Genomic DNA, 24,260 nt, shown 5'->3' on the forward strand with positions numbered 1-24,260 from the left:
CACAACAAAATATTAAAGAAGATATCATTCTCCCAAATTTACAAATAATAAAACAAGCTCAAGGGGCACCTGGGTGATTCAGACAGTTAAGCAGTTGCCTTCTGTTCAGGTCATGATCCCAGGGTCCTAGGATCAAGTCCCACATCTGGCTACTTGCTCAGCAGGGAGCCTGCAGCTCCCTCTGCTTCTGCTTTGTATCTCTCTCTCTCTCAATTAAATAAGTAAAATATTTAAAAATAAATAAAAATAAAAATGAATAAAGCAAGCTCAAAAGTATCAAGAACTTGATGGCAGAGCTAATACTTCTGAACACAGAGATAGATGATAGAAAAAAGCCTGTTCCCTGATTTTCAGGTCAGCAAGGTGGGGGAGGCCTGCATAGCAACTTGCTCCTGCTAGATCTGTGGTTCATAGCAGGGGCACCCTGTACTTTCATGGGCCAAGAGTTGAGAACTGTTTGCTTCCTTCTGGTGCCTGCCTGGGCTCTGAATCCAGGCAGGACTGGAGGCCAGCGGTCCCTCTCCTCTGAGGATAGAAGTTGAGCTACCTCTTCAGCTGCCATTCTTCTAAAATATTCAAACCAAAGAAGAATATGCCTGAGGGTTCTCATCAGCTCTTAAAACAGGCAGAAGCAACTCTAAGAAGTGGAAATCTGAGACAAGCTCTTATGTTGCCAGAGAGAGAGGACTTCAGTGAATGGATTGCAGTTAACACTGTAGATTTCTTCAACCTGATCAATATGCTGTATGGAACTATTACAGAATTCTGCACTGAGGCAAGCTGTCCAGTCAGGTCTGCAGGTCCAAGATACGAATATCATTGGGAAAATGGTACTAATATCAAAAAGCCAATCTGATGTTTGGGTTCAGGATCAGCTTGATGATGTAAGTCTTTGCCTTCTAAGATTGGTGTCCCCTTTTCAAAAAACTTTATGTCTATGGCAAAGATGCTTCATAGGATTTTTCTGGGTTTATGCATATTCATCACCAGCAGTTTGATTCTGTGATGCAGCTGTGAGAGGAGGCCCACCTCAACACCTCCCTTATGCCCTTTATTTTCTTTGTTCAGGAGTTTAATCTGATTGATAGGCATGAGTTGGCACCTCTTCAGTAATTAATTGAGAAGCTTGTATCAAAGATGGATAAATGCTTCTTCTAGAACATAGTTCCCTTCCTGCTTTTCTGCGAGAGCTATCTCATTGCTATCTGTTAAAGACTAGTGATATGGACTTTAAGAAAACAGGATAAAAAGACACTTATTGTTGCTGTCTACTGATAAAATTGTTCCAAAGGTAGATTGACCCAATCCTTCAGTGAGAAATTCAAGACGCTGCCAACTCTGAGGCACTTTGTGGCCACTCCTGTTATTGTCAGAGTTAGACTGGTTGTAACACGTGGTAACTGACATGTAGTCTATTCATTTACTTATTCCTTTACTGAAGAAAATGATTGAGTGCTTCAGGTGACAGCATAATGAAGAATAAGAATTCCCACCAATACTTTATTAACAAGTTTCCAGAATAAATTACCTAATAAGGTGATCAGATCAGCTTTATTCTGTTTTTTATTTACAAATAGAAGAGGTATTTTATTTTTTATTTTTTATTTTTTTTTTAAAGATTTTATTTATTTATTTGACAGAGAGAAATTACAAGTACACTTGTACTTGTAGAGAGGCAGGCAGAGAGAGAGAGAAGGAAGCAGGCTCCCTGCTGAGCAGAGAGCCCAACACGGGACTCGATCCCAGGACACTGAGATCATGACCTGAGCAGAAGGCAGCGGCTTAACCCACTGAGCCACCCAGGCGCCCCTAGAAGAGGTATTTTAAAGTTTCTTTAAGATTTAAAAAATTTGGGGAGTACCTGGGTGGCTCAATTGTTCAGCATCTGCCTTTGGCTCAGGTCATGATCCCAAGGTCCTGGGATGGAGCCCCACATCAGTCTTCCTGCTCCACGGGGAGCTTGTTTCTCCCTCTCCCACTCTCTCTGCTATGTTTTCTCTTTTGCTGTGTCTCTCTCTGTTAAATAAATAAATAAAATCTTTAAAAATATTTAGAACATTGTGTGTTACTTTGCATAAACTTTTTAGTTTGAAGTTTGTATACTACTGTTTTTTATAGGTAAGATTATATATATAAAGAATATATATATATATATATATATATATATATATATATATTCAAAATCCATGATTGCTGTTTAAATCCTCATATGATCTGTGTGGTATGGGAGTAAACAGAGTTATTTCTAAAATGACTATTTTTTCATCTTTTCTTGGTATGCTATTCATATAAACCAATCCTAAGTTTTAGGAGTATGTATATAAGAAATAATTTCCCTGAGGTATGCAAGGACAGTCTTGTACATTTTTATTAATTTTTGTTAGAAGATTTTGTATTTTTTCACTACTGGTATATTTTATCAAATCAATCTGACAGAATGACAGATTCTTATGTCATTGTATGAGTGATGTGAATAATCATGTGAAATGTTTTGAAATAGATGCTATATTTGTGAATATACTTGTATGACTTTTTTCATTTAGTAGAAATCATTCCATCAGTATGGAAAGCAAAGGAAATTGCTTTCCACCATATAATATGCCCATCATTGAAGATTGAAGATTATTTTTCTGATAATAAAACTTATTCAATAATGTACTATTCTTTAAAATGAAAAACAAAACAAAACAGACAAACAAACCAACAAACAAAAAAACCATTTCCTGTATTTGCCACTAAAGATGTTGACAGAGAAAAAATGGAAGAGAGACTGCAGAGTAGCAAAATGACTTCTTCCAAAGCCTTTGAAATATTTTAAGACACTCATTAACAGGCTCTTTATTATATAATTGGAACTAAGAAAGAAATTCAAACACGTGCAGGTTTGGCCCCTTTACCAAAATTTGAAAGGAAATACATTATAATGGATGCCCAAACTGCTATTCAGGAGCTGACTCCTGAGTTGAGGCTTCATTCCATTCAGACCAATTATTGACACCTGATCTATGCAATGGACTGTAGCAAAAGGGACAAACCATTCTAGGATTTTGTGATTCAGTGATATTGGAGCTCCACTTATGACTAGTGATCACTATATTCCTTGACAATTTCTTGTGGTGACCCAGTCTAGTTGTTCCAGTTAACAAGTATAAACCTTTCTCAAAAACCTAGAAACAGAATTGCCTTCAGCAATCCACTTCTGGTGTATACTCAAAAATGGGAAGAATTTGTCTATATATCAAAAATATTGAGATGTTTCTGAATTCCTACCTCTACCAAAAAGTGGAAGCAACCCCAAAGTCCATCAACAGATAGTAATGGATAAACAAAATGGGATATGACATACACTGGGAGATTATTCAACCTTGAAAAGGAAAGAATTTCAAGCTGCAATATAGATGAATCCTGAGGAGATAATTTTAAATGAAATGTCACAAAATGACCCATACTGCAGAATCGACTTCTATGAGATATCTAAACTAGTCAAACTCAGCAAAAGAGAAATCAGAATGGTAGTTCCCAAGGACTGGAGGGATGGAGTAATGCAGAGTTATTGTTTAATGAGTACAAATATTTTGTTTTTCAAGATGAAAAGAATTCTAGAAATCAATGGTGTTGCTGTTGACCAACAATGTAAATGTATTTCAAATCAGTAAATTCTACACTTAAAAACTGTTAAAATGGTAAATTGTATGTTAAAATGGTAAAATTTTATAATTAAAAACATTTTAAGAGATTCTTTTTAAGATTTCTACTCTACACATCAGCCTTCAAATCAAATATGAGAGTATTAGAATGCAAGACCAATAATCAACCATCCATTACTATCCAAAATTTAAGGCACTCCAGGAATGGGGTTAGAGATGTAGTGTGGAACATTAAACAAACAAAGAGTTCTGGGAAGTGTGCAAACTGAGCCAGGTGTTGGCAAAAAGTGATTTTGAAGGAGTGTTGAAGTCAAGGACAGAAACGAAGTGGAAAATTTGCACTCTGCTCCTTCACAGTGTTCCCCTAAGAGCTCCTAATTATGAGCATTTGTGGGTAAGACTGGTGGGAAGCAAGTAAACTTCCAGTGTGCAAACTGAGAACACCTATGCTAGAGGTGTTAATAAGAAGGAACAAACACTAGTACAAACGACCTCATAGAGTAGACCTTCAGAAAGTAAATATGAGTATGGAACACCCACAACAACCAAGCTGAATTAGACTAAACCCTAAACACAACACCCAGCCCCTCACCCATACATCATCCCATCCTGTGGCCTCCCACCAGTGCACACAAGGTGACAACAGCAGTGAGCTTTTGTAAGGGGCTATTGAGCATGCGCAGAGAGTAGATCCACTCTCCCCGATTGGGAGAAATCACACAAGTTCAGTCAGCACCCTCCTAGAGAAAGCAAACAAAAGGGAGACTTTCAGCACCTAGTTTGACTTAACAGGATCAAGAAGAGGCTTAAAAATTTGTACTACCTTGGGGTGCCTGGGTGGCTCAGTGGGTTAAGCCGCTGCCTTTGGCTCAGGTCATGATCTCAGGGTCCTGGGATGAGTCCCGCATAGGGCTTTCTGCTCAGAAGGAGTCTGCTTCCCTCTCTCTCTCTCTGCCTGCCTCTCTGTCTACTTGTGATTTCTCTCTGTCAAATGGATAAATAAAATCTTTAAAAAAAAAATTTGATCAACAAGTCAGGAAATGATAGATGCTGGCGAGGATGCGGAGAAAGGGGAACCCTCCTACACTGTTGGTGGGAATGCAAGCTGGTGCAGCCACTCTGGAAAACAGCATGGAGGTTCCTCAAAATGTTGAAAATAGAACTGCCCTATGACCCAGCAATTGCACTATTGGGCATTTACCCTAAAGATACAAACGTAGTGATCCAAAGGGGCACGTGCACCCGAATGTTTATAGCAGCAATGTCCACAATAGCCAAACTATGGAAAGAACCTAGATGTCCATCAACAGATGAATGGATCAAGAAGATGTGGTATATATACACAATGGAATACTATGCAGCCATCAAAAGAAATGAAATCTTGCCATTTGCGACAACATGGATGGAACTAGAGCATATCATGCTTAGTGAAATAAGTCAAGCAGAGAAAGACAACTATCATATGATCTCCCTGATATGAGGAAGTGGTGATGCAACATGGGGGCTTAAGTGGGTAGGAGAAGAATAAATGAAACAAGATGGGATTGGGAGGGAGACAAACCATAAGTGACTCTTAATCTCACAAAACAAACTGAGGGTTGCTGGGGGGAGGGAGTTTGGGAGAAGGGGGTGGGATTATGGACATTGGGGAGGGTATGTGCTTTGGTGAGTGCTGTGAAGTGTGTAAACCTGGTGATTCACAGACCTGTACCCCTGGGGATAAAAACACATGTTTATAAAAAATAAAAAATTAAAAAAAAATTTGTACTACCTTGTCTCAGGACGTAAGAAACAAATACACCAAGCATAAAGGTTTAAACTTAAATGTGTCTGGATCTGAGACCCAGTGCACACTTGTGCTAAAATACTTCCTTTCTTCCCACTGCATCAATTCTCACCTCAATATGATCAAGCATTCAAACCTCAAGGAACTGCACCCTCTCTCTTGCTTCTAACTGGACTTAGGAGGAAACGAATGAATAATATAGAAGCATGCTTCCTTCTGACTCCATTATCGGGCTTGGAGGAAAGGCACCTGCCAGGAGTCATCTTCCCTCTACTGCACAGGACCTGGCGGTATAAGGAGGGAAAGAATCAAGCCCATAGATGTGTTGGGCTACTGTTCTAACCTCCTTTGGTCAGATGTGATAAGCTGAATTTAATTTGATGTGTTTCCCAATAAGAAAAAGCCAGTGAGCAAATAACACACAAATGTAACTCCGCTAAGAGAAAGCACTCTCACTATGACAATTGCCAATTATAGTCATCCTTAGTGAGGAAGACCTGGAGGAACACTGTAAGGAGCCTACCCTTGAGCAGAGGTGGGAGAATGAGAGAATTAAATATTTACACAACTTCATTAGTTCCATTGATGTCTCCACAATACTAGAGAAATAGCTTTTTTTAAAAAAGAAGGTTGTGATTAACAATGTTTAATTCTGTGAAATGTGAATATATGTGTCAGGGAGGTTTGTAACAGGTCATCTTTACATTAGCCATTATTCCAAATGCCTTTGTGCAATCTACTACTACTAATAAGGGGGCTAAGCTGCACCTGGGTGGCTCAGTGGGTTAATCCTCTGCCTTTTGCTCAGATCATGACCCCAGGGTCCTGGGATTGAGTCCCACATGATGCTCCTTGCTTAGCAGGAAACCTGCTTCTCCCCTGCCTGCTGCTCTCCCTGCTTGGGTTCTCTCTCTATGACAAATAAATAAATAAGACTTTAAGGGCACCTTATCTTCAGCTCAGGTCATGATCCCAGGGTCCTGGGATTGAGCCCTGCATCAGGCTCTCTGCTCAGCAGGGAGCCTGCTTCCCTCCTCTCTCTCTGCCTGCCTGTCTACCTACTTGTGATCTCTCTCTCTGTCAAATAAATAAATAAAGTCTTTTTAAAAGTAGTAAGGTGGCTGATACATACATATAAATATTTTCCCATGAATGTCAGAAAGAAAAGTTTTCATTATAATGATAACAAAAAATTACAAGTCCAGGAAAAATTGAATTATCTTTGAACCACTGAGCACTATTAAAAAAGAGACATATATAAATAGAAAGAAACAGTATGTTGTAAAACAATTAAATAATCAAATAATTACAATAAAATAAAATACAATACAAAAATAAAAACAAATAATCAGACACTTCAAGGGCTTTTATTTGTCACAAATAAATTTACAAATTCAATCCAATCATAAAGCTTAAATTAAATTATGGGTAGCAGAATTCTTCTATCCTTCTTTCATTAACATCTACTGATAATGAATTATGTGAAAAAATTTGTTCTACCTACTGAAAATATAGCAATGAAGGAAATAGAAAATTGTCTCCTAAATTCTATGAAAGCGTTTTTCTGAACAGATACAGAATTTTGTAAATGAGAATTAGATTTCTGAGTTTTAGCTGAAGCTCACATTGTCAAACCACTCCCTGCTTAATTTCCCTCAAACACACAAATAGTACATACCATCCCTGGGCTCTAAAGGAAAACCCGTGACAAAATTTCTGAACAAGAAAGCAATCAAAGCACATAGCAATGGCTCTCAAATTTTGCCTGAAATACAGAGGGACAAAATTAATATGAAAATGTAATTAAGTAAAATATCTCACAGAGCTATTTTAAAACACATGCTAAATGACTAAATTAAAAAATAAAATAAAATAAAGCAGATCTTTGAGGAAAAAATTGATGAAAGGGTCATGCTCAAATCAAAATATATAAAGTAAAAAGATCACGATCTTAATTATAATAAGGAATTTTAGAGTCTAAAAATAATAATAGCAACATTATGTGATCACATAATTTTCATTTTCATATTTGTACTTTCAATATTTCTAAATGTCCAATTATGTTTCAGAATCAGAAATATCATAAATGCTACCTTTGAAACACAGTGTTTGAGTCTATCCATAGTAAGGACTATTCACTGGTACTACGGAGTTATTTATAGAAAAGGAGCCTGAATAGCAAAAGTAAATTTATCTTTAAAACCCAGATTTCAAAATAAAACATTACTAACAACCTTCAAGAATCCATTAGGCAACAGTCATCTAACAAAATGTTCTAGCTCTGCCCAGGTCATCATTGGCTTACTCTTCCTCTTATATGCTTTTAATGTCTAATATGTTAGCTTCCACTTGTGGATAAACAACAGCACAAAAGCTATCCTTGAACGTCTGTGTCAAAGGACAGGGGGCTGCCCCAGTCCCAGGTTTGAGTGCAGGCAACAAGCGCCTGGGAAGCAATGTGTGCTTGCTGCGCAGAAGTACACAGCTGAGTCTTCAGGCTGGGTGTCTCTGATGTGCAGGGAGAAACGTTTGGCCGTCTCATTCAATGAGACAGTGAGCCTTTGGTCTTCTTTTGTAGCCATGCTTGAACGAATGTATATAAGGAGCTGGGGACCTTTTCCAAGTTCTTGCTTATACCAGGGGAAGTAGTCTGAGCCACCATCGGAATAACTGCAGTTGATAAAAGAGCTGCCTCCCTCCTGGACACTCAGGGTAGAAGGATGCTGCTCCACATTCTCTCCTTGGCTGAACCCTGTGCAGAAAGAAAAGGTCAGAGAAAGGAAAAGAGACTCCAGGTTATTGTGCTGCAGAATGCTCTTTTTTACACCAACTAACCTGAGTAAAGCCAGTCTTGACTTCTGAAGAATATCCACTAATACACTCTGAACTCACAGTTAAGCTGCAGCCACAAGAACATCATTAAAGCTCCCATGGATGTCTTCATGGTTCCTCCCAGTTAAGCTCAGGTTCAGAATTGCAGCCTCCAGCCAGCTCAGCTCCCTCTCTTATCAGACTGTCCCTTCTTTCCTCTAACAGAGTACTTTCCCACATTGTCTACCATCCAATAAGAAAAAGACTTTGTTGCTGCCATAGTCTAGTCGATCAGATGCACTAAAATGAACCCTCCATGTGTTCTGCATCAGCACAGGTGCACTGCCATCTTGTGGTCACATCTCTAGGGAACTCGCTGGGGAAATGCTTTTCTCTTAGCCTGTGTCTCTGAGGGACAAATCTGCATAGAGAAATCTGACTTGCTTTGAGAAATCTATTTGAATGCTGTGTGTCTTATATAATGCAAAATATTAAAAGACAGAATAGAAATTCTGAGAAATCATCAAGCTGCAAACTCAGAAAATATAACTATGTGAGTTTATTTTTGAAGTGCTTTCATTTTCCCAAATCAAAATAGATGGCATGTCGCCCAATGCAATGCTGCCTCATAGCCTCAGAAGAGTTTTCTCTAAAGGATCCACTATCCATCCTGTCATGCTTCCCACTTCCTGGTCAACACTGCTTCACATTTCATACTCCATCATATTTCTCCTAAATGCCATGACAGTGTTCTTTCCCCAAGACTCATTGATGAAGTTCTCCAATCCTGTGAGTTTCCAGAATTATCTCTCTCTTCCCAAACCCCCTTTCTCATCCACATGAATTTCTTGGAATCTTCTGATGACCTCTGTGAGAAAAAAATCCAGAGAAGCATAAACATTGTGTGTGCTCAGGGAATGGTACCAAAAAGAAACTGGTCCTAAAGAATTGATCTAGAGAAATAGTCCCTGGGAAAACAAGACTACCTCATTTCCAAGACCAAGACTTTCCTAATTTCTGTGAAGCCTACTCTTAGATCCACAAAAGGACAAAGAATAAAACTCATGTGCATCCTCCTCTCCCACCATGAAAGATTTAAAGACAGCTATAGTGAAGAATATCAACTCAAAATATAAATATATGCATATATATGAAATGTGTTTTTATGTGTGGAAAACTTTTTAATTCTGAGAATCTTCCATTCCGTCCTCCACTCCCTATAAAGTAAGAGTTCTCAAATTCTTCTCTGGGCAAAATTCCCTCTACTGGTGGGAAGGTCAATTTTTGCAATTTTTAGGTGTGACCTTCAGAACTCAATGTGATCATTCATATGAATGACTCTCTTCCATGGATTAACTATTTCACAGATAAGGTTATCCCTTGTGTAAAATTCCATCTCCATCATGTTTTCTTTTTTTTTTTTTTCTAAAGATTTTATTTATTTATTTGTCAGAGAGAGATCACAAGTAGGCAGAGAGGCAGGCAGAGAGAAAGAGAGGGAAGCAGGCTCCCTGCTGAGCAGAGAGCCCGATGCGGGACTCGATCCCAGGACCCTGAGATCATGACCTGAGCCGAAGGCAGAGGCTTAACCCACTGAGCCACCCAGGCGCCCTCCATCATGTTTTCATAGAATATACTTTTCCTTATGGCCTAGGAAAACTGCATCTACCATCTTCATGAACTGCCAGCTGCAGGAACCCTAAAAACTCAGTGATCATTTTACAGACAGTGTGCGACTTATGCTCATTATACTCACTCTGCCTGCAAGGGATGTGCACCTGGGATAATAAATATTTGTTATTTTGGGAAAGTCCTTAGAAATACATGTTGGTGTTCACATGACACCATCACCTCTGGCTTCCTCCTACAGAAACAGTGAGTGATGTATGAGTTTGCTGGTAGAATCATAGTGACTCAGCCTGAGTCTCCCTTCCTGCCCAAGGTCTCAGACATTTACACAAATTAGAACTCTCCATTCAGGCATTCTAACCAAATGGACCACAATTTTCTCAGAGCAATGCTGCAGTTATATGACTGGGCTTGCATTAGACACTTTTTCTTTACCCATCACAATGGCCCTACAGCAAGGAAGCAGGAGAAAGAATGCTAAACCGGAAGTGAGGAAACCCACTTTCTTTCTTGCCCAGCTTATTCACTACCTAATTGTTCCAGACTGTCACCTTGGATAAAGTCTCTGATGTGAAAAATTAAGTTGAACTAAAGGATTTCTAAGGGCTCTTCCAACTCTAAATTTCTCTTATATTATATAACAATGCAAATATGTATTGAGGACTTGTTGTACACACTGTGGACTGGTGTCAGAGTGGGTGAAATTGCCTTCATCATGGAATCCCAAGACCATTTTCACAAGCACATATGATCTAGTGGGTTTGAGGTTGATCCTACCCAACCCTGAGGACTCGTTGGAAGCAGAGACATGGTTCTTAGCATGAGATCCTATCTTGGATTTCATTTCTTCTATGAGATCAATAGTGTATCAAGGAGAACTTTATCAATATTAACATCAACTAAAATGGGACTTTATTCACTGACTGAAAACTCCTCACAGGCAGTGGGACCTGGGGACTCCATGGCTGAGCCATGAGTAGGCAGGATATTCTTTTGGAGACATATTTCTTATATATATTTATTACATATAACTTATCTATTGTAGGAAGAAAAGAATCTCCTGAATTGAGACAAACTAGAGGAGGTGGATGAGCTTACTAACATGGAAAGCAAGAAGCACTTTTTAAAATATCCCAATTGCGGGGTGCCTGGGTGGCTCAGTGTGTTAAGCCGCTGCCTTTGGCTCAGGTCATGATCCCAGGGTCCTGGGATCGAGTCCCGCATCGGGCTCTCTGCTCAGCAGGGAGCCTGCTTCCTCCTCTCTCTCTCTGTCTGCCTCTCTGCCTACTTGTAATCTCTCTCTGTCAAATAAATAAATAAATCTTAAATAAAATAAAATAAAATATCCCAATTGCTTTCTGGATTCTAGCTTTTTCCTAAAACTTAGTTTGGAGTTTCAAAATTTCCAGCCAGGGATGTGTATACAATTTTTGAGATCATTTCAAAATGGAAATTTGGGGACTTTATTCAAAAAACAAGGAAAAGCTGTCATTAGGTAATGTTTCTAGGGGAGATATTTCTAAAATTCTTTAACTTGGGACACCTGGGTGGCTCAGTGGGCTAAGCTTCTGCCTATGGCTCAGGTCGTGATCTCAGGGTCCTGGAATTGAGCTCCACCTCAGGCTCCTTGCTCGGTGATTAGCCTGCTTCTCTCTCTCCTTGTGCCTACCGCTCTGCCTACTTGTGTGTGCTCTCTTTCTGTCAAATAAACAAGTAAAAAAATCTAAAAAAAATTAATTAAAAAAATAACATAAAATGCTTTAACTCTTCATACATATTAGTTTCATGTCTCTGATTTTAATTTTTTAAGACTTTTTACTTGTTTATTTGACAGACAGAGATCACAAGCAGGTAGAGAGGCAGGCAGAGAGAGAGGTGGAAGCAAGATCCCTGCTGAGCAGAGAGCCCGATGTGGGACACGATCCCAGGACCCTGAGATCATGACCTGAGCCAAAGGCAGAGGCTTTAACCCACTGAGCCACACAGGCACTCCTGATATTAATGTTTTAAAGACTTATTTTCTTTTCAACTATCTCAATCAGGTTCAAAGAAAAATGAGGCCAATGTACTGAGGCTTTCAGTCCATCTCATACCCCCACACAGGTATGGGCTTCCAACTATCACCTTCCCCATGACTATTTCACAACAGAGGGGCCTACACTGCCACATCATGTCACCCAAAGCCCACAGTTTTTCTAGGGTTCTCTCCTGCTGTTGGACATTCTGTGGGTGTGAACAAGTGTATAAGGCAAGTATCCACCATTATAGTATCATAGAGACTAGGCTCACTACACTAAGTATTCTTTGTGTTCTATTGATCCCTGCTGCTCTCCTCAACCCTTGGAAGCCACAGTTTTTTACTTTCTCCATAGTATTGCCTTTTCCAGAAAGTCAGAGGATCAGAATCATACCCTACGTAGCCTTTTCAGATGGGTTGTATTCACTTAAGAAAATGTTTTTAAGGTTCCCCTATCTCCTCACTCCTTCATGGCTCATTTCTTTTTAGCAGCAAATCATATTCCATTATTTGGATGTAACACCATTTATTTATTCATTTGCTTATTAAAGAACATGCTGTTTACTTCATAGTTTTGGCAAATGGGAATAAACTGCCCAGAAACACCTGTGTAAGGTTTTTGCGTGGACGTAAGTTTTCAACCCTATGGGTAAAAGGACTCAGGAAGGCCATTGCTAGATCACAGGATAAGAGTATGTTAGTTGTGTAAGAAACTACCAAACCACTTAATTGAAATGTCCAGGTAAACACTTTGCATTTGTAGTAATTTCCTGTAGGTATTTACTACACCCTTTGCTGCATGTCAAAGCCCCAGCTAGTCCAAAGCAGGCACAGACACCACAGGTGGCCCAGCCAACTGCTCAGCTCTCACACAGCCTGCTGTGACCCAGAACCTGAGTCTGCATGTGTTCCTGCCTGAGTCCTGCTGCCCACCTCTCTCTCTGCTCAGGCACTTGTTCCCCCACTTATGGGACTCACTTATAAAAGTCAGGTACAAAGCTAAAACTAGTATTAATTTCAAGACAGTGAGGGCACAGCATTAAACCAAAGACAGGGTTCCTTGAGAGAGTGGAGGGCTGTATAACTGCACAGTTTCCATGCTCAGGAAGCTAACTTTCCTCCCAGTTTCAGGGAGTCTGCCCATCTATCTCAATCTGAATTTTCAGGGGCACAGGCCTTCCTATCAATGCCCTTTTCTCAACATAAAAACTAGTGCAGGCTGGAGCTCAGTATGTGCTGGAATCTTCCACATGCGAGTTTCAACTTTGGGTTTGGGGTCAACAGTCTTTTCTCTGGCTACAACAGAGAAGGGGATCATTTAGGGTTGTCCTGGAAGCTTTTGACTCCCGTTTCCAAATTGGGAATGATTTTACATAATCATCAAAAAGGATTCATTCAAAATGGAAGGAAGAACAATGGATTTTCATGGAACATAATGAAAACTTCCATGAGCTGTTCTCCACAAGAAATGGATACCTCTGTCAGTGATATATGTCAACACATCATACAAACTGATCAAGGAAATCATTCAGATTTTGTGATTCTACAGTCTTCTAGATGAGGTACTCACAGGATAAGCTCTCCTGTCACCTCAGATTCACTAACATTGGATTCCACCAAGTCACTTATGCTCTAAAATCTTCCCTTTATTTGTGAATAAAATGAACATACCTATTTACCGTGTATTTCCTCACTGAAATAGAAAATATATGTAATGAGACAAGTAGAGTGCCTGGCCCTCAAAAAATTATTTTATTATATTTGTATTTCCCATAGTGAAAAAGCTAAACACAAACTTAAAAAAAAAGTTACATACATTCTCCTTACTATTCTTTGAAAATAAAAAATCTATAGTAACTAAAAAATTCAGTCAGATCCCTCTGTTTGTTCAAGATCTTCTTATTCTTCAAGACATTTCCATTTGACTAGTTACAAATAATTTATATGCTAGCTGCCAGGACATTTGTCTTCCCAGGGTACTGGATATGGGCATCTCTGTCACTTGCTCCAATGCTGCCATGGTAGAGCTCTTTACCTGCAAAGGGCTTTCTGGGGGAAGAGGCAGGCAAGAAATGTGAAATGACACTCCAGATGGGTCTAATTTTAGGAGGAAAAACATGCCCTAAGATAAATCTGAAAGTCTGAACATGTGCAAAGCCTGCTGTGGGGTAAATGCCAGCCCCGGGGAATGGTGGGGGCTGCAGGTGCAGCTGCAGTTTGGGTGCAGGTTGCAGATCACCAGGGAGCATTGTGCCTCCTGCACACAGGTAGGTGGCTGAGTCTTCCAGTCGGGAGGCCCCGATGTGAAGGGTGCTGGACTGTTCCCTAGTATTCACTGTGCAGTTTAACCTCCCACTGTGCTGCATCCCTGAAGTTATGTAAAACAGCCTGGTGAGATTGCTGGCCCTAGGATGCTGTCGGAACCACTGCACACTGCCTAGAGTGCTAGAAAAAGTGCACTTCAGAGTAGAGTTGGCTCCTTCCTGGAGGCTCAGCGTTGAAGGGGTCTGCTGCACTGTCATCCCTCTCACCCCTGTGTAGAAAGAGAAACACAAACACTAGTGATGTCACTGATGCAGTTTCCAAACTTGCAAAATATCCTAAGACACACCGCTAAGGTTGTAAGACCCACTTGGAGTTCCCCCCACCACTATGGACTGTGGGCTGTGGACTCCACCTGAGTACCCATGAGGAACGCCCCCACTCACAGCAAACCTGGATGCACAGGAGCCCCAGGAGAGCTCCCCAATGTCTCCTCATGATTCCTTGTCTACTTGATGAGGTACTTCTGCCTACTGCAGAGCGTAGAGTCTCAGATTCAGAGAAACTGTGTCTTACAGTCAATCCCTTTCAACAGAACCGAGCACCAATCACACCTTAGCCCTGTCATTCACAGAACTCCAGACTCCACCCACAGGGGCCCAGGACAGGGCACAGTCATGTCTCCAAAACTGTGCTGGCCAACAGTGCAGGGAGGTAGGGACAATACTTCTAATATAGGAGGAAAAATTTTTTTTTCTTAAAACACTTTATAGAAGGTATTTGTGAGATAGTATGTGAGGAAAGGTGAATGATATTTCTAAAAGATTCAAGGTCTAATGGGGATTCCACAAAACCTTGAAGAATTATAGTGAAAAGTGTCTCCATTCCCCAATTTGCATAGTTTGTTAGACCATGTGAGAATTCAACTATATGAAAATATGATAAAGGAAACCATCTGATATCATGTGTTATATATATTGCTGAAGTAATCATAATTTCTGAAATTACAACAGTTCTAGACCAAGACAGACAGTCACAATCTGTATTGATTATTATTGCAATCAGAATTTGGCTGATGAAAAATAAAAGGTCTGTACAGTGTTCTTTCTAACTTTCACATCTCCATCTCTCCTGTGCAGTTCATGGACCTGCTCATCCATATAGCTAAGTCTGACTGGGCCACTTGTTGCTGTTCAAAGTCAATGTTGTCCTCTCCCTTTCCTTCTCTTTGTGTTCCTTATTGTTTCCTCTCTTCTTTTCTTCATTCTTGCTCCATCCACTCTCAACAGAGATATGTATAGTGGATTTCTAGAAACATGGTTTCAGATGTCTGAGGTTGATATAAAATGGCAGAATGTTAAACCCGAGATGAAATTTACACAAACCCCGTCCCCCTTCTTCCCCACCTTTGCTATCTATAATTGGACTGGCTCACATGATTTCTGTTCTCTCTTAACTGTTCAACCTTGGACTATCAGAGAAATCTTTATTTCTGGTAAAGCCTAGAGTGCCCCCTAGAGTAATGAAGCTGTCAGCAAAGACACCTCAGAGGAAGCAGCTCTGCAGACACAACCCCCAACCCCATTCATTCCAAGATTCCTGATGAAGGAAGTGCCCATGATCAGAAAATAAAATAACTGCTTGGATTGAATGAGGACTAAAAGAGAACCAAATTCTACTTTTAAAAGGGAATTTCATGAAAATGGATATAAAAGATAGTTTGGTAAGTCTCATCTTGTTCTACTTATTTGATTTCATTACCTTAGATCAAAAGAAATCCATAAATAGTTTTTAAGCCTTTAGTTTCAATGGGGTAATTTACTAGAGCTAAGAATATATAAAAGAGTAATGGAATATTATTCAGCACTTTAAAAGAATGAAATCTTGCCATCTGCAACAACATGGATGGAGCTGGAGAGCATAATATTATGGGAAATAAGTCAGTCAGAGAAAGACAAATACCATATGATTTCACTCATGTGGAATTTAAGAAACAAGCCAAATATGGAAAAGGAAAAAAATAAGACAGAGAGAGATAAATCAAGAAACAGACTCGTCATTAAACAGAACAAACTGATGGTTACCCGAGGGAGAGGCTGGGGATTGGTTAAATAGGTGAGGAGATGAAGCAGTGCCCTTGTCCCAATGAGCAAACACCAGGTGTTCTGTGGAAGTGTTGAGTCACTATATCGTACACCTGAAACTAATACAGCACTGTATGTTAAGTAACTGGAATTTAAATAAAATCTGTGAGTGAGTTAATGAATGAATGAACCTTTTAAGATAATACATAAAAGTGGATAATATACTAGTTTACAGTCTACAGGGGAAAGAAAAAGGTAAATAGCTATAATAGAATCAATGAGTGGGACCCTAGGAGGAATGAAAAGGAAAAACTATCTGATCCCAGAGGAGGTGGAAATGCTTGTACTTTGGTCAGTGTGCAAAATCTTATGAAAAATGTGATCATTTTCTCCTTTCCTGTTTTTGGTGAAAAAACAGATGAGAACTCCCATAAACCTTTATGATGGCTTTTATGATTGAAGAGATTGAAAAATGCACACTGCTGGTGGGAATGCAAAATGGTGTAACCATGGAAAACAGTATAGAGGTTCTTTTTTTTTTTTAAAGATTTTATTTTATTTATTTGACAGACAGAGATCACAAGTAGGCAGAGAGGCAGGCAGAGAGAAAGAGAGGGAGAAGCAGACTCTCCGCTGAGCAGAGAGTCCGACGCGGGGCTCGATCCCAGGACCCTGGGATCATGACCTGAGCCGAAGGCAGAGGCTTTAACCAACTGAGCCACCCAGGTGCCCCAGTATAGAGGTTCTTATACTGTATAAGAAGTTCTTCGAAAAGTTGAAAATAGAACTACAATGTGATCCAGAAACCCTACTTCTGAGTATTTATCAAAAAGAATTGAGGGGCGACTGAATGACTCAGTTGATTAAACATCTCACTCTTGATGTGGAATTATGTCATGATCTCAGTGTCCTAAGATGGAGCTCCATGGTGGGCTGTGTGCTGAGCGTGGAGCCTGCTTAAGACTCTCTCTCTTCCTCTGACCCTCCCCACTCCCAACTCTCTCTCTCTTTCAAAAAAAAAAAAAAAAAAAGAGGGACACCAAGGTGGCACATCAGTTAAGTGTCTGCCTTTGGCTAGGGTCATGATCTCACCATTCTGGAATTGAGCCCTACATCAGGCTCCCTGCTCAACAGGGAATCTGCTTCTACCTCTCTCTCTGCTTCCCCCTGTTTATATTTATGCTTTCTCTGTGTATGCGTCAAATGGATGAATAAAATCTTTTTAAAAAATTGAAATCAGGACCTTGAAAAGATATTAAGCACTCCTATGTTCATTATAGCACTGTTCACAATAGCCAATTAGGGAAACAACTTGAATGTCCAAATACAGTTATACAGATAAAGAAAGTGTGCTCAATACATAAGTGGAGTACTATTCAGCCTTAAAGAGAACAACAACAAAAAAATGAAACCCTGCAATATGCAAACATGTGGATGAATCTTGAGGCCATTACGCTAACTGAAATAAACCAGCCACAGTAAGACAAATAATGCATGATTCCACTTAAATGTGGTATCTATGATATTCAAACTCAAAGAATCAAAGAGTGAATCAAAGAAAAGTTTGCCATGGGCTCTGGGGACAGGGGGAGTTACTGATCCATGAGCAAGATGAAAGAATAGAGTGTTGCTCTACAACATTGTACCCATTCCAACAATCATGTATCATACACTTAAAAATTCCAGAGGTTCTGTGTCATGGTAAGTGTTCTTTATATTTTACAGATTGATTTTAAAAAAATAAGACCCTACAGGTCTCATCTGTTACAATGGCAAAAATCTAAAACACTAATACCACCAAATGCTGGTATCAAAAACTTAGGAATATTCCAGATCAATCCAGTGAACCTCACCAAAGTGGTAATTAATAAAAGTGTCATGTGCACACACCAAAAAGACAGTTCATGAACTGGGAGCAATCACACTAGGATATGGAAAGAGGCTCAGGAGTATATAGTTAAAAAGCATCTTATATCATGAGGAGACCGAGAGTGTCTGCTCCGTTTTAAAGAATTCAAGAGGTAAATGTGTATTATTAATGTGTGTTAATAATGAAGTTTTATTAAAGATTATATTTTTAAGCAACCTCAACCCTCACCATGGGGCTCAAATTTACAATGATGAGATCTGGAGTCACAGTTCTACTGAAAGAGCCATTCAGCACCCCCCTCATTTATCACGTTTATCCAAATATCTGAGGACAACTCTTATTATATACCCTTTTGGATTGTTTAAAGTATAGTTAAACGCATATAAACATGCGTTTATATTTATACAGGTTTGAAAATAAAATTTATGTTTTAAATCAATTTAACAAAAAATTACATTATACTAAGAATATGTAACTAATACAATAGGAAGTATATTAATATTCTGATCATAGCTCATTCAAAGCATCTGCAGATAAGGAGATGATAATTTTAAAAGATTGCCACAATATTCGCAAACTCTGTCAGTGCAACATAGACATTGCTTTTCTATTATTCTTTACACATCTGTACTGACTCCCATACATTCTCCCAATTGCATGATTTGTGGCCCTCTGTGAAAGGTTGCAAAACAGGAGTTAGAGAAATCAATGAGATTTCCCTCCCCATGTCACCTAACTATCAATATTGTTAGGAAACATCAGTGAAAGAGCATTTTCTCTCACCATATTTTCTGGGCACTGAGAACAATCGCACTTGGGTTCTTACTGTCAGAAAGCCAGCTGATCTGTTTAACTGGTCAGGACATGAACCATATATCTTCCCTTCTGTTTCTGCTCCCAAGCCTTCACGCTGAATATCAGCCTGAACCTGCCACCTTGTTCACTAGAAAAGAAAGCAGTGCCAAGGTTCCTGGTCTCTCTTTTCCTTGCTCGGGTACATGTGTTTTTCTTCCTTTCTTCCCTTCCCTTTCTCTACTAACAGCTGGTTTGGAGCTGAAGCTCTCGCATCACCTCTCCTGCCACACTTTGTCAGGAAGACACTGGGCAGAGGCCACCTTCTCAGGCACACTGTGTGTCTCTAAAAGTGTACAGACACAGGAACACCCACCAGGGTGCCATGAACAACTTGTGGGGCTGGACGTTCACTGCAAGGATGAGCAAGAGACCACTTCATTGTTATGTGGCTTTACCTTGAAATTACTTATGCTCTGGCTGAGGAACTCTTGGCATGAAACTGGTCTCAGTGTCACTAAGAAACAGCTGGGGTTGGGGAATGTCACTTCTGGTTCCTATGTTCTAGTCATTTGTATGATTTTTGTATCAACCAGACACTGAGGGACAAACAACAGATTGTGCTGGAACCAGAGTGGATCAGACAGAGACACTCAGCATCCAGGCCCCTGTTCTGCCCAGAGTTTGTGCTCAGCTCCCCCTACAGTCCCCATCACTGTGTCGTACATGGCACAGTAGTACACAGCTGAATCTGAGGCTTGCACTGAGCCTTTCTCCAAGTGGAAGGATTTGGAATCTTTGTTGTAGGTGGCTTCAAATCCTTTGTTGCTTCCCTTCTCCTTGTCCCTCGAGGCTTTCAGGAGGAGCTCTAGACCTTCTCCTGGATACTGGACATACCAGAAAAGAGTGGGGTAACCTGTTGTTGTATAAGTACAGTTGATAGTCAGGGAAGCCTCTTCTGAGAGGGTCACTTGGCTCTCCACCTGAGTCACTGAGTCTCCATGGGTTTGTCCTGAGGGAAAATAAAAGAGACCTGTTTCACCTTATGTATAAGCTCTTGGAGAAATTACAGTTAAGCATTTTGCTAACACAATGGAAGAAAGAATCCAAATTTTAAGAGATATTTTACTTACCAAGCATTAAGAGTACCACAGTCACGAAGACTGGAGAACACTTCATCTTTGGAGTGTCACCTAAATAATGTTCTTCATTCTTACCATGGAGAAGGTTGGAGTGACAGAAATGATCAGTGGACGCCCACATTTCACACAGGAAATGTGATTGTGGTAGGAAGCTGCACCCCCTAGTGGACAGGGACTGAAATGCGTGCATGTTGGCCAGAATCCTCCCCAAGTCAGCCACCTGTTTCATTCCTGACTTCATGAGGCTCTTGGAAGTCTGAACAACAGCAATCCTGACCTCTAAGGTCTATTTTGATCTTTTTACCCTACCTGATATGGAAGTTCTTTAACACACATCCCAGGGAATTTCTGTAGCTGAGAAGATACCCATATTCTTGAGCATTTTAGAACAGTTTTAAAAAAAATATTTTCATATGTCCATTCAGAGCCAGCCAATAATCCAATAGAATGTCATAAGAGGTTTAACTTGAAATCAAAGGAGGTAATAAGAAGTCACATCATTATTCTTCATTTTTCAGACATGCACCCCACATGTGGAACAAGGACTGTCATTCATTACACGCTCACTGTATATTTGCTAAATTAAACAAAAATAACGAATGAACAGGTTTTGATTGAGGAATCACTATTACTTGAATACAATATTTCCTTAGTCCTAAATCATACCAATTGTAAGGGATGCAATATTTTTAATCAAATCTTTTTAGGAGGAAAAACCTCACATTATCTTGGCAATAGTCAAATATCTCTGCATTTCAAAATCATTGGAAAAGTGAAAAATATTAGCCCTAGCCAGAAAAAAACCATAATAACAGTTATCTAATCCCTATAGAAATTATTAAGGTAGGAATACCTTATTCCACTATTTCAATGATTCTAATATAACATAACTAGTATATGTGAATCATGCAACAAGTATTAATCATATACTTAGTAGATATCTAGCCTTGAGGATGCTTTTCACTTTTGCTGTGTGTATCATTATGTTGCCACACTTTAATCAAATAATTTTCCTCCTTAGGGTAGGGAACCTTGAAGATGTGGATTTGTATCAAATGCCTGTAGTATGATGTAGGATTCCCTTCTCCCCAGCTTTTCAAATTGTTAAAGACATAACAGCTTATATTCACAAAGTAGCTGATAGTAAAACCAATGTACCAGTGATTTAAAATTACACATATTATGATCCCATCACTAACTCCAGGGCTCATATTTTGCAGGATTGAGACCCACAAGTTTATAATTTTTTAAACTTTTTAAAAACTCTCTACCATGGTTTTGTCATAGCCGGTGCCACACCGGTTTGTGAGATTTCATTTGTGATAACTGCCCTCTAGCCAAGATGGTCATTAAATATCAGGGGTAAATGTCCAGAGTCTGCATGGGAAAATGTCCCTGTGACTAAACAAATTTTTAAAAACTGGTCTTTTTCTACAATACACCAAAGACTAATACAAACACTTCCTTAGCTCCCATTTTATGATCATTTATTTTTTAAAACTAAACAAAGTAAAAACACTTCTAAGGATTATCAGAATAAAGTTCTGGAGAGGGACACATCTTTGGTAAAGCTGTATAAACATTCATCTCCAAACACGTAGTGGAAGCTTAGCTCAGGCTGTTTCCTGCAGGTGGAAACACGCCTCCTTCCCACAATATCCTCAAAGCTGCCTCTCTCCCTGTTTTAGATCATAGAGGAGACATGTTTCCCCAGGGCTTCTTCCTACCTAGCCACATGGAAGCCATGACCACCTTCAGAAGCCTGGAGAGCAACATGATTGAGTTCCCCCATGAGATGGAAAATGTCTTCTTCTTCTTCTTCTTCTTCTTCTTCTTCTTCTTCTTCTTCTTCTTCTTCTTCTTCTCCTTCTCCTTCTCCTTCTCCTTCTCCTTCTCCTTCTCCTTCTCCTTCTCCTTCTCCTTCTCCTTCTCCTTCTCCTTCTCCTTCTCCTTCTTCTTCTTCTTCTTCTTCAATATAAGGGCTTGGCATTGTGAGAGGAGCCTGACAGGGTGAGGGAAAGATTGCTGAGTATCTGCTGTTGTGGCCCCAGAATAAGAAACAGGGGTTTCCTGGTAGAACAAGTGTGTGGGTCATGTCATAATTCTCATGTCCCAATCAGAGTCCCACTACCTTACATCCTTTTGCATTCAACAACCCTTAACTTGGAAACAATTATATCTGAAAATGAATTAGTAAAACTTTATATTGAAATGAGGATTGATGGTTTAACTATGCTGTGTTCAATCATTGCATCTGTGATGCATATGGGTAGGTGTCATTTACTTAAAAATATTCCATGTGGGGCACCTGGGTGGCTCAGTGGGTTAAAGCCTCTACCTTTAACTCAGGTCATGATCCCAGGGTCCTGTGATTGAACCTCGCATCAGTCTCTCTGCTCAGCAAGGAGCCTCCTTCCTCTCCCCCCACCCTGCTTCTGCCTACTTGTGATCTCTGTCAAATAAATAAATAAAATCTTTAAAAAAAAACTCAATGTAATGGATTATGAAAGCAACATATGATTGAGAATCATATTTCCTCACATTACATATGCTGCTCTTTCACCTAAGGTAGAAATGAATCACGTTGTGATAAGAAGACAAAGTGTTTAGACATTCATTGTAACTCTTTCAAGGTACCTGTTGTTATGCCAGTGTTCCTCCTCACTACTCATATCTGTTCAGATGCCTATGTTGAGGCCAAAAATAGAAAAGTCCAATAACTCTTTGCTGAAGAGTTCAGGTTGCAGCTCTCAGACAATAGACCTGCCACCAAGGTCTTCTCCTTACTGTTCAGTTTCCACAGCTCAGCTCTGTTCAGAAAGGCCAGAATAGACACCAGAGTTTGGTCATTAGGTTATCAAGCCTTTGAATTTATGTTTTTCCCTTGCCTTAGCTGAACCACAGTAAGTTTCCATGTTCGTATTTTCAGTTCTAAAGGGAATATACTCTAGGTGACCCTATGCACCTCCACAGAACTTTTGATCCTATAATAATTGATTGTATTAGAACTTTCCCTGTGTAAGTATGTTAAAAGTAAGGCTGTGCCCTAATGATATTCCTTCACATCATAGCAAACAGCAAAGATCCATTGCCTATCGTTGTCTGTCTCTTGATACAGCAGCCAAGGCTTAACATCCTTGCCTCAACATCATTGTAGCCTCAGCTAAATTGGTTGAACCATCTTCAGAAATTGCATTGTATATGTCTGCATGAAACACGATGGAACTACATAACATACACACTGGCCTCCTCTCTAAGGAATAGACTATATCTAAAAATGCCCAGCTAGCTGAGTAAATGGAAATATTATTAATTTCTCCTCCTATCATTCAACTTTAATATATTTCTTAATGAAAGGAATCTCATAATTGTGCTTCTGTCATTCAAGAAGTGCTCATGTGCTGGACAGGTCATTTGGACATCCCGCATCAAATTCCGTATTAATAGGTTCTTAAAAAAATAATTTTATGTTAAACATTGGAGAAGACAATATCAGCCTGGCCATGAAATTAGTACTCTAGACCCCTTTAGCAGAAGCAGTGCTAATTCTAGTAGCTGAGCTAGTAGATATCTCTCAGGCACGCCATTAAAAAAAAAATTATGTAGTCGGTGTCAGGTAATATGTTTTTAATGTAGGACACAGCTTCCAAATACTATAAAGATAATGAAGTTTCTTAACATTTTAACTTTCTTTAACCTTCTCATGCATTCTATTAGAAAGGGGCAGAAAATACATGAATTTTTTTTGAAGTCTTCATGCTACTCAAAATATTTTTTGCCATAAAGACAAAGTGTCACAATACAAAGGACCCTGTAAAGCAGGGAAACATGAGGAGGTTATTGTATAAACACACCTTTCTTTTTTTTTAATATAATTTTTTATTTTTTATAAACATATATTTTTATCCCCAGGGGTACAGGTCTGTGAATCACCAGGTTTACACACTTCACAGCACTCACCAAAACACATACCCTCCCCAATGTCCATAATCCCACCCCCTTCTCCCAAACCCCCTCCCCCCAGCAACCCTCAGTTTGTTTTGTGAGATTAAGAGTCACTTATGGTTTGTCTCCCTCCCAATCCCATCTTCTTTCATTTATTCTTCTCGTACCCACTTAAGCCCCCATGTTGCATCACCACTTCCTCATAGCAGGGAGATCATATGATAGTTGTCTTTATCTGCTTGACTTATTTCGCTAAGCATGATACGCTCTAGTTC

The 24,260-nt window shown here is 39.6% G+C and overlaps 1 long non-coding RNA gene and 1 pseudogene across 2 annotated transcripts; one reads left to right on the forward strand and one right to left on the reverse strand.

Moving 5' to 3' along the window:
- Positions 1 to 553: 553 nt before the first annotated feature.
- On the forward strand, positions 554 to 1,158 carry LOC309866595 (MOB kinase activator 1A pseudogene; annotated as a pseudogene). Its single transcript has one exon. The product of its transcript is annotated as an MOB kinase activator 1A pseudogene (transcript).
- Positions 1,159 to 6,784: 5,626 nt separating this feature from the next.
- On the reverse strand, positions 6,785 to 8,453 carry LOC309866785. Its single transcript, XR_014312802.1, has 2 exons — positions 8,326 to 8,453; positions 6,785 to 8,185 (listed from the first exon to the last, which is right to left on the reverse strand). It is a non-coding gene; the product is annotated as an uncharacterized lncRNA (long non-coding RNA).
- Positions 8,454 to 24,260: the final 15,807 nt, after the last annotated feature.

Source organism: Mustela nivalis (assembly GCF_964662115.1).
Source record: "Mustela nivalis genome assembly, chromosome: 6".
In the NCBI taxonomy this organism is placed as follows: Eukaryota; Metazoa; Chordata; class Mammalia; order Carnivora; family Mustelidae; genus Mustela; species Mustela nivalis.